This window comes from Cebus imitator, unplaced genomic scaffold (genome assembly GCF_001604975.1).
Source record: "Cebus imitator isolate Cc_AM_T3 unplaced genomic scaffold, Cebus_imitator-1.0 Scaffold204, whole genome shotgun sequence".
Taxonomy (NCBI): domain Eukaryota; kingdom Metazoa; phylum Chordata; class Mammalia; order Primates; family Cebidae; genus Cebus; species Cebus imitator.
The window spans coordinates 2,286,147-2,294,501 of record NW_016107519.1 but is presented as its reverse complement, the minus strand read 5'-3'; the positions used below and the strand labels follow the sequence as shown (position 1 = coordinate 2,294,501).

The 8,355-nt window shown below is 41.7% G+C and overlaps 1 protein-coding gene across 1 annotated transcript in view; it reads right to left on the bottom strand.

Annotated features, from left to right (window-relative positions):
* EEF1AKMT1 (EEF1A lysine methyltransferase 1) overlaps positions 1-4,554 on the bottom strand; it is a 54,669-nt gene extending 50,115 nt beyond the window's left edge. The window contains exon 1 of the mRNA XM_017548190.2: positions 4,467-4,554. The gene's annotated coding sequence lies outside the window, so the exon portion shown is untranslated. The remainder of the gene's footprint in view (positions 1-4,466) is intronic.
* Between the last annotated feature and the right edge of the window lie 3,801 nt (positions 4,555-8,355).

Here is an 8,355-nt window from a genome sequence, read left to right as displayed (position 1 = left end):
AAAAAAAAAAAAAGATAAATGAACAAAATGAAAACATAGAGACAGAAAACAAAAGGAAACTAAGTAGAAATACTGAAGCTGAAAAATGTAATGAAATGAAAAACTCACTAGAAGAATTAAAAGCAGTTTTGAGCAGGCAAAAGAAAGAATCAGCAAGCATAAACACAGGAAAAAGGAATATAAGTCCCTTGAAAAAGGAGGAAATGCTGATATATGCTACAATGCAGATAAACCTTGAGGACATTATGCTAAGTGAAATATGCCAGTCATTAAATAAAAAAAAAACTGCGTAACTCCATTTATATGAGGTACCTAGAGTAGTCAAAATCAGAGACAGAAAGTAGAATTGTGGTTGCTAGGGGCTGGAGGGAGGGAAGAATAGGGAGTTGCTTAATGGGTATATTATTTAGTTTTATAAGATGAAAAGAGATGGATTATATACTTTTAAGGTTACATACTTAGAATTAAAAATAATTTCAGTCAACACAGATGTTGACTATAGAAGTCCCACCAAAAAATGGTATAAATGCTTGAAATGAATAGTTCTAGTTTACTGCAATAAGCACAAAGAACACATTTCCAGGAAAGCATACCAGGACCTAACAGGCTGGAAAATTTCCAAGTAGAAATTCCAAAGATTAGCTTGTCTGCATGCTGAACTGAGAAAACATGGCAAAATGATCTGCAGACAACTGAAAGGTTTCACTTTGGTATTTCAGAATTGTGAGTTCTTTTCATTCTGGAAAAAAATCAGGAAACTATTAAAAACCAGTGTTGCCTGGCAAAATCGAAGAGTACAAAGTTCCTAATAAAGACTGCACTACAATACTGCCTAGAACTGACAGAAAAATTAAAGTGTGTTTGTGTATATACATGTGTGTCCATATACATATGCAGACACATAATACATGCACACATATGCATATGTATTTATCCTTGACATAGAAGTAACTCTTTTTTTGAGAGAAGGTTTCACTCTGTTGCCCAGGCTGGAGTGCAGTGGTGCGATCGTGGCTCAGTGCAGCTTCAAATTCCCTGGCTCAAGCAATTCTCCCACCTCAGCCTCCTGAGTAGCAGGTGCACCCAACAATGCCCAGCTAATTTTTGTAGAGATGGAGGTCTCGCCACGTTGCCCAGGCTGGTCTCAAACTCCTGGACTCAAGTGATCCACCCACCTTGTTCTCCCAAAGTGCCAGGATTACAAGCATGAGCCATCATGCTCAGCCAATTTCATTTTTATTAGTACTTTCTACAGCTGCACCTCTGAAGAAGGATTTTTAAGTAACAGCCTGTAACTTGTTAGCTAATCACTTAGAAATAAAACATGAAAATTAGCAAAGAACCAGTTGACTTCAAACAAGGAATTCCAAAGAGCAATTTAATAAAATTGTCTTTTTTTTTTTTTTTTTTTTTGAGACTGCGTCTCGCTGTCGTCCAGGCTGGAGTGCAGTGGCATGATCTTGGCTCACTGCAACCTCTGCCTCCCAGGTTCAAGCGATTATCCTGCCTCAGCCTCCCACGTAGCTGGGACTACAGGTGTGTGCACTCCGTCACCAGGCTGGAGTGCAATGGCACGATCGGCTCACCACAACCTCTGACTTCCTGGTTCAAGTGATTCTCCTGCCTCACCCTCCCGAGTAGCTGGGAATACAGGCTCGCACCACCAGGCCCAGCTAATTTTTGTATTTTTAGTAGAGATGGGGTTTCACCATGTTGCCCAGGATGGTCTCGATCTCTTGACCTCGTGATCCGCCCACCTCAGCCTCCCAAAGTGCTAAGATTACAGGCATGAGCCACCACGCCAGGCCAATTTTTTGTATTTTTAGTAGAGATGGGGTTTCACCTGTTAGCCAGAATGGTCTTGACCTTCTGACCTCGTGATCTGCCTGCCTCTGCCTCCCAAAGTGCTGGGATTACAGGCATGAGCTACTGTGCCAGGCCTAAAATTGTCTACCTTCATAGCTGTAAAAGGCAATTAAGTTCCAACCTATATAAGAATTTGATCCCCCAAAAAAGTTTAAAGTGTATCAAATCCATTCCTTTGATGATCATTTTCTACCATGTAGGAAGCACTGTTTTTGGTGATTAGTCTCGAAGTCCTTATTCTATTGGAACTTACATTCTAGAGAGGGAGAGACAGACTAAAACAATACATATGAAATGAATGTTAAATGACAATAAGATTAATGGAGGAACACATGGAGAGCATGGGTGGCAATTTTAGAAATCATAGAATGTTTCCTACATTGTTAAAGTGAGTTCAAAAGTGCATCATTTCTTCTAATGAAGTAAATGAAATCTGTTAGCAAAATAAACATTAAAGATTAAATGAAATGGCCGAGAGTGGTGGCTCACATCTGTAATCCCAGCACTTTGGGAGGCTGAGGCAGGCAGGTGACCTGAGGTCAGGAGTTTGGGATCAGCCTGGCCAACATAGTGAAACCCCGTTTCTACTAAAAATACAAAAAATTAGCCAGGCATGGTGGTAGGTGCCTGCAGTCCCAGCTATTCGGGAGGCTGAGGCAGGAGAATCACTTGAACCAGGGAGGTGGAGGTTGCAGTGAACAGAGATCTTACCATTGCACTCCAGCCTGAGCCACAAGAATGAGAGTCCATCTGAAAAAAAAAAAAAACACTTAAACGAAATCAACCTATTTTTAGCTATGTTTTAAGTTACTATTTTTATCATATCTTTATTATTTTTAGAATTTCTAAGGGGGGGTTGCAAGATTTTTTCAAATCCAAAAGTGCTGTTAAGTACTGTTATACTACCATTATTTTTAAAAATTTTTATGGCTACTCTGGGCATACCGTCTATGGGGGAGCCCTGCACCACAAGTGGCAGTTAAAAAAATTTTTTTTCTTTAAAAATTTTTACCTATGGATTATATTGTGATTATATTATTATTAAACTAATCCTGGACCTTATGTGGCTCACACTCTCTATCAGCAGTTCTCACAGAACCAGGAGCCCTTTTGACATCTGGCAATGCCTGGAGACAGTTTTGGTTGCCATAAGTGGAAAGGAGGTTGCTACTGGCATAGAGGCTGCTGAACTTAAAATTCACAGGACAGCGCTCCACATCAAAGTATCCTGCCCTATAAGCTGCGGTTGAGAAACTCTAGGTTAGGCAGACACATGGCGAACACCAACGGTAAGGTGGAGGCCCTCTACAGAGCAGCACCATTCACACCATGGGATCAGAGTAGAGGGCCAGTGGGGAGAGGCGTGAAAGAGCAGGTGGAGCTTCAACTCGGCCTGAGGAAAAGGTAAAGATGGAACACCATGAGCAAAGGGGCGAACATGTTGGCTTGCAGCGTAAGCAGGGATTAGCCAGCTTCTGATGGGCTGTGATTAGTCTCTTTTTGTATACAATTATTCAATTTCCATGTTATCAAATTTACTTAGGGCAAAACCACCATACTGTAATTTCCACAATCATTCTCGTGTGAAATTAGGTTAAGACAGTGTGATCTAGCAGAAAGAGCATTAACCTAGGAGCCACTCCAGACTCCAGGAAACCGCAGGAGAGCAATGCTCCCTCTAGGAATGGGGAAGGCCTAGATATTCTCATACTTTTTGTAGATTGCTGTATGACTCTACCCTTAATCCAATTTACGTCTAGAAAAGGGCCAAAGTTTTTCATTCTCTTTGCATCTTTCGGTCCCCCTGCCTCAAACAGTTCTCTCTTGCTTTTCAAAATTCTATTTATTTCTGTTATTTTAAAATTAACTTTTAAAAGGAGGTAACGCTTACAGTTAAATGCAGGTCGTAGGTGTGCAGTGCGACGTTGTAACGTACACCCCATCACAACCCCCACCTATCAGGAAGACCTTCCTGTCTGACACGTGGCTCCCTCCGGGTAGAGACCCACGAACATCCCAGCATTTCTCCCGCACCTCCGAAGCTACGACACTTTTCCCAGTAAAGCCGCCCGCGTCCTAGTCCATTCCACCTCCCGAGCCCGGGCACCCGCCTCGGCACCCGCCTCAGAAGCCCCAGCGACCGGCGCTGCGGATACCCGCCCTCCAGGAGCGGACAGTAAAGCCTGGCCGGGCATTTCGCAAACTCTATCAGCGAACTTCTGAGGGCAAAGATGGAAAGGACGGGGCCCAGTCCAGTTCTGCTCGGAAGGGAGGCCTCCACGCGCTGCCTCCCTGGGGTTAATTTCCCTCTCGGCACCAACGCTGTCTAAGGCCCGGGCGCCAAACGTGCGCGGCAGAGGACGCGGCCGGTTCCGGCGACCAGGACACGAGGCCCGGCCGCGCCCAATCAGCAACCAGGGTCCCCTCTCAGGCCGGCGCCAGCTCCTTTCCTCAGGCATCCGCTAGCCACCGTCAATTAAAGCTTTCCACCACTACAGTGCTGGAAAAGGTGATTAACAAGCAAAAGGAACCTAACCCAGTCCAAAACCCCAGGGCTGCGCGCAGTGAACCCCAAGTCCGCGCCCAAACCCGCCACTCACCAGGCGCGTGCGCAGTCACCCTGACCAGCCGTGAGCAGTGGGAGGGGCTGGACAGAGTCGCGCTCGCGCAGGCGCCGACACAGGCGCAGGCGCACTCGCCTGGGTGCTTGGGGAAGTCAGGCAGTCTGCTGGCAGCGCCTCAATCCCGCGCTTTCGACCCTGGGGGTTGTATCCAGCCCGGTGTCGTTCCCTCACATGTCTCATCAGTTGCCTCTAAGAACGGCGGCAACAAAAATTTAAGGTCCTGGCCGGGCGCGGTGGCTCACACCTGTAATCCCAGCACTTTGGGAGGTCAAGGGGGGGGGGAAATCACCTGAGGTCAGGAAGTTCGAGACCAGCCTGGCCAACATGGTGAAACCCCGTCTGTACTGAAAATACAAAAATTAGCCGGGTGTAGTGGCGTGCGCCTGTAAACGCAGCTACTCGGGGGCGGGGGGTGCGGTGAGGAAGGAGAATCCGGGAGGCGACGGTGCAGTGAGCCGAGATCGGGCCACTAAATTCCACTACACTATATCAAAAAATAAAATAAATTTAAGATCCTAAAGTTAAACCTACTGTTTTGCACTGAATCATGTAGGTTTTTAAAGTCAAGGCTTCATTGGTCTATCGTCTACTCAGTCTTTTAATCAAATCAAAACGTTGACTTTAAATGTTGACATCAAATTGAGGCTTTGGTAAAATTTATAGGATTGGCGCGGGGTGGGGGGAATCTTTAAAACTCGCTAGTCTTTAAAGATTCACTTACAATTTGATAACTGCCAAAACCTAAGAGTCCTCAGAGTCCTCAGTGTTGAGTGCATTGATATATATATATATATATATATATATATATATATATAGACATCTAGCACTGTTAAGTATATACGATTTTTGTCAACAATACCTTAATTATCTGGCACACACAGGCACTGATTATTACGAGGTTTTCTTAGGTTTTGGCAGTTATCAAATTGTAAGTGATACAAAGTATTTGTTTTCAATTCCCCAAGATATCAATCTATATTATGCTCCTACCTCCCTTTCCTCCATTTTCTTTACCACTTTCGTGATCTTGCTAAGCTATATTCTGCTAAGCAATTTGAAAATCCTTTCTGGTATAAGGTAAGGATATAAACGAACTGTTCAGCTGGCAAATGATGCCAGTCAGTAAGTAGTTCATGAAACAGCAGGCTTATAATGTTGGGTGTACTATAATTTCTATTTTAAGAACTGTTTCCAGTTTATAATAACCCATGCTACATTGTGACTTCGATTGTTTTGAATTGATGACAAGTCTATTAACCAAATATTTCAAGATCAAGTGTATTCTGGAAAAGGATCAGGAAGAAAATATATAAAACAAACTAAAAGAAATGATCACAAACCAAGAAACAATAACCAACTTTTATAAGTGCATTTTTTACGGAGGTGGTGTTCAATAAACAAAACCTTAGCTTATAATTACTTTAACAGAGGTTTACATTCAATCAAATTGAGTCTGAAACAGATCATTTTAAGCTTTCAAAGCTTCCATTGCTTTAATAGCGTGTAAGACATGTTATCTTCATGTATTTTACTATATCCTATTTTTACTATTAAAGTGACCACAGATGTTAGAGTTTTTTTTTCTTACCTTCACTAGAGCTGATTGCTCAGACAGCATGACAGTAATACAGTAAATGTTTTCCTGGTGGAACCTATGCATTGTAACTTAATGGTTTTTGCAAATCATGAACATGTAAAATATTAAAGGAATACTCATTCTCATTAAAGGGAAAATTTTGTCCAGTTAAATTGGACATGAAGGATGCTTTCAGATCAATTTCAATTCAGCAATTTTCCTTTTGTATTCACCAATGATTTTTGTTCATATGCTTCTCTTCAGAAGTGGTGCACAAAAGAAAGGAAAGTAGACTCAGGGCCAGGTGTGGGGGCTCACACCAGTGATCCCAGCACTTTGGGAGGCTGAGGCGAGCTGATCACCTGAGGTCAGGAGTTTGAGACCAGCCTAGCCAACATGGCGAAACTGCATCTCTACTAAAGTTACAAAACTTAGCTGGGTGTGGTGGTGCACACCTGTATTCCCAGTTACTTGGGAGGCTGAGGCAGGAGAATCGCTCACACCCAGGAGGTGGAGGTTGCAATGAGGCGCAATCACGCCACTGCATTCCAGCCTGGGTAACAGAGGGCGTCTCCCGTTTCAAAATAACAAAAAACAAACCACACTAGACTCAGTTCTTCTTAACAATAAAGAAATTACCTGTAATTACAAAAATAGATTTAGGTGTTTGTTTTTCTTGTATTGTTTGAGTGCTTTATCACAGTTACTCAGATTATCCTAAGCATGCTGCAAAGGATATTCCTTAGATTTCTAGTCCTAGAAAGTAATTTGAGAAAAGACTGTATTAAATAAAATAAGGAAAATCTGATTAAATTCTTCTGAGTTTCACAATAGGCATTCATGTATTAAAGCCTTCAACTTAATGCACTAAAGAAACCTGTTTTATTTCTCAAAACTTATTTAACAACAATAATTTTTTAAAAACTACTAATGCATGAAACTCACTTTGGTTATCAGTGTTAGGATTTTTCCATTGTTGTAGAAATAACAGGGGCATATTCAGCAGAAAATAAAATCGTTGTTGTAGTTTGAATAGCCCCTTGCAAAATTCAAGTGTTACCAATGGGCCAGTATGAAGAGGTGGGGCCTTTAAGAGGTGATTAGGCCAAGAGAATTCCTCCCTTATGAATGAAATCAGGTCCCATTACAAACGGGCTTGAAGGAGGGAGTTGATTGTTTTTTGCCAGCATCTGGTGACAGACAGCTTTCTTGCTTCTTCCACATGATGGAAGGTGAAGGGCAGCCTACAGAAATGTGAGAAATAAGTTTCTTTTCTTCAGTCTCAGGTACTCTAACAACACAAACAGACTAAGATGGTTGATTTAAATAGAACAGACTAAGATAGTTGACATAAATAGATCCATTTTCTCATTTAAAACAAAATATAGTAAATAATATGGTTAACTCTGCCCCAATATCCCTAGAGTGGTTGTGGTTAGTCTTATCACGCTGTATCCGTATGAAGATATTACACTATGTATTTAAAAGCAATTGACCATTAGGTATCTGACTTAGTGTTAGGATACATTTATCTAATGAAATGTGTTTTCAGAAGTAATCTTTAAATACAATGAAATTTATTGAGCATCTACTACTATATTTAATCTATCACTGTTTTAATTTTTTTCTTTGGGAAGAACACTCATGAGCTCATGATATGGACAACAGACCTGTGGAAATTAATGTAAGCCCTGAGTAACTTAGTAAGGAATTGAATCTAGGTCTGCTTCTGCCTTGCACTCTAACAGTTCAAGTAGCTTTACCAGGTCAGTCCTCAGACATAATCATAACTTCCAGGGCAGTGCAGTTATAAACAAGTGTACAAATAAGAAGTTCCACTACTCAATACATCTTGGGTTTACTTAAAGCAGTATTTGAAGTCTAAGATGGTAAAGTAGGCAGAGGTGACCATTATGAAAACAGAAGAAAACTGCTCACTACTATGGGAATAGAAATGTTTAGCACATCCTATTTGTTTCACTTTGTTCTGGGAAACATCAATGACTTATCTCAGTTCACTCTCATGCTAAATATTAAGAATAATTTACAAGGACACTGGGTAGGAGGTTGAATTACATGCCAGAACTGAGACAGAATGCTGCCGGAGGTGCTGTGTGGAATTTCCCAGCAAAAGATTATTTCATTAATTTCACCAAATATGCCATTTCCACTTAGTTTTAAAAGAAAGTCAAACTAAACTGCCATTTGAGATTTCATAGAATGCACAAGACCCAATCTGGGATCCTGTGTTTAACAAACAAAACGGTTCCATGAGCTAATCGCATGTCA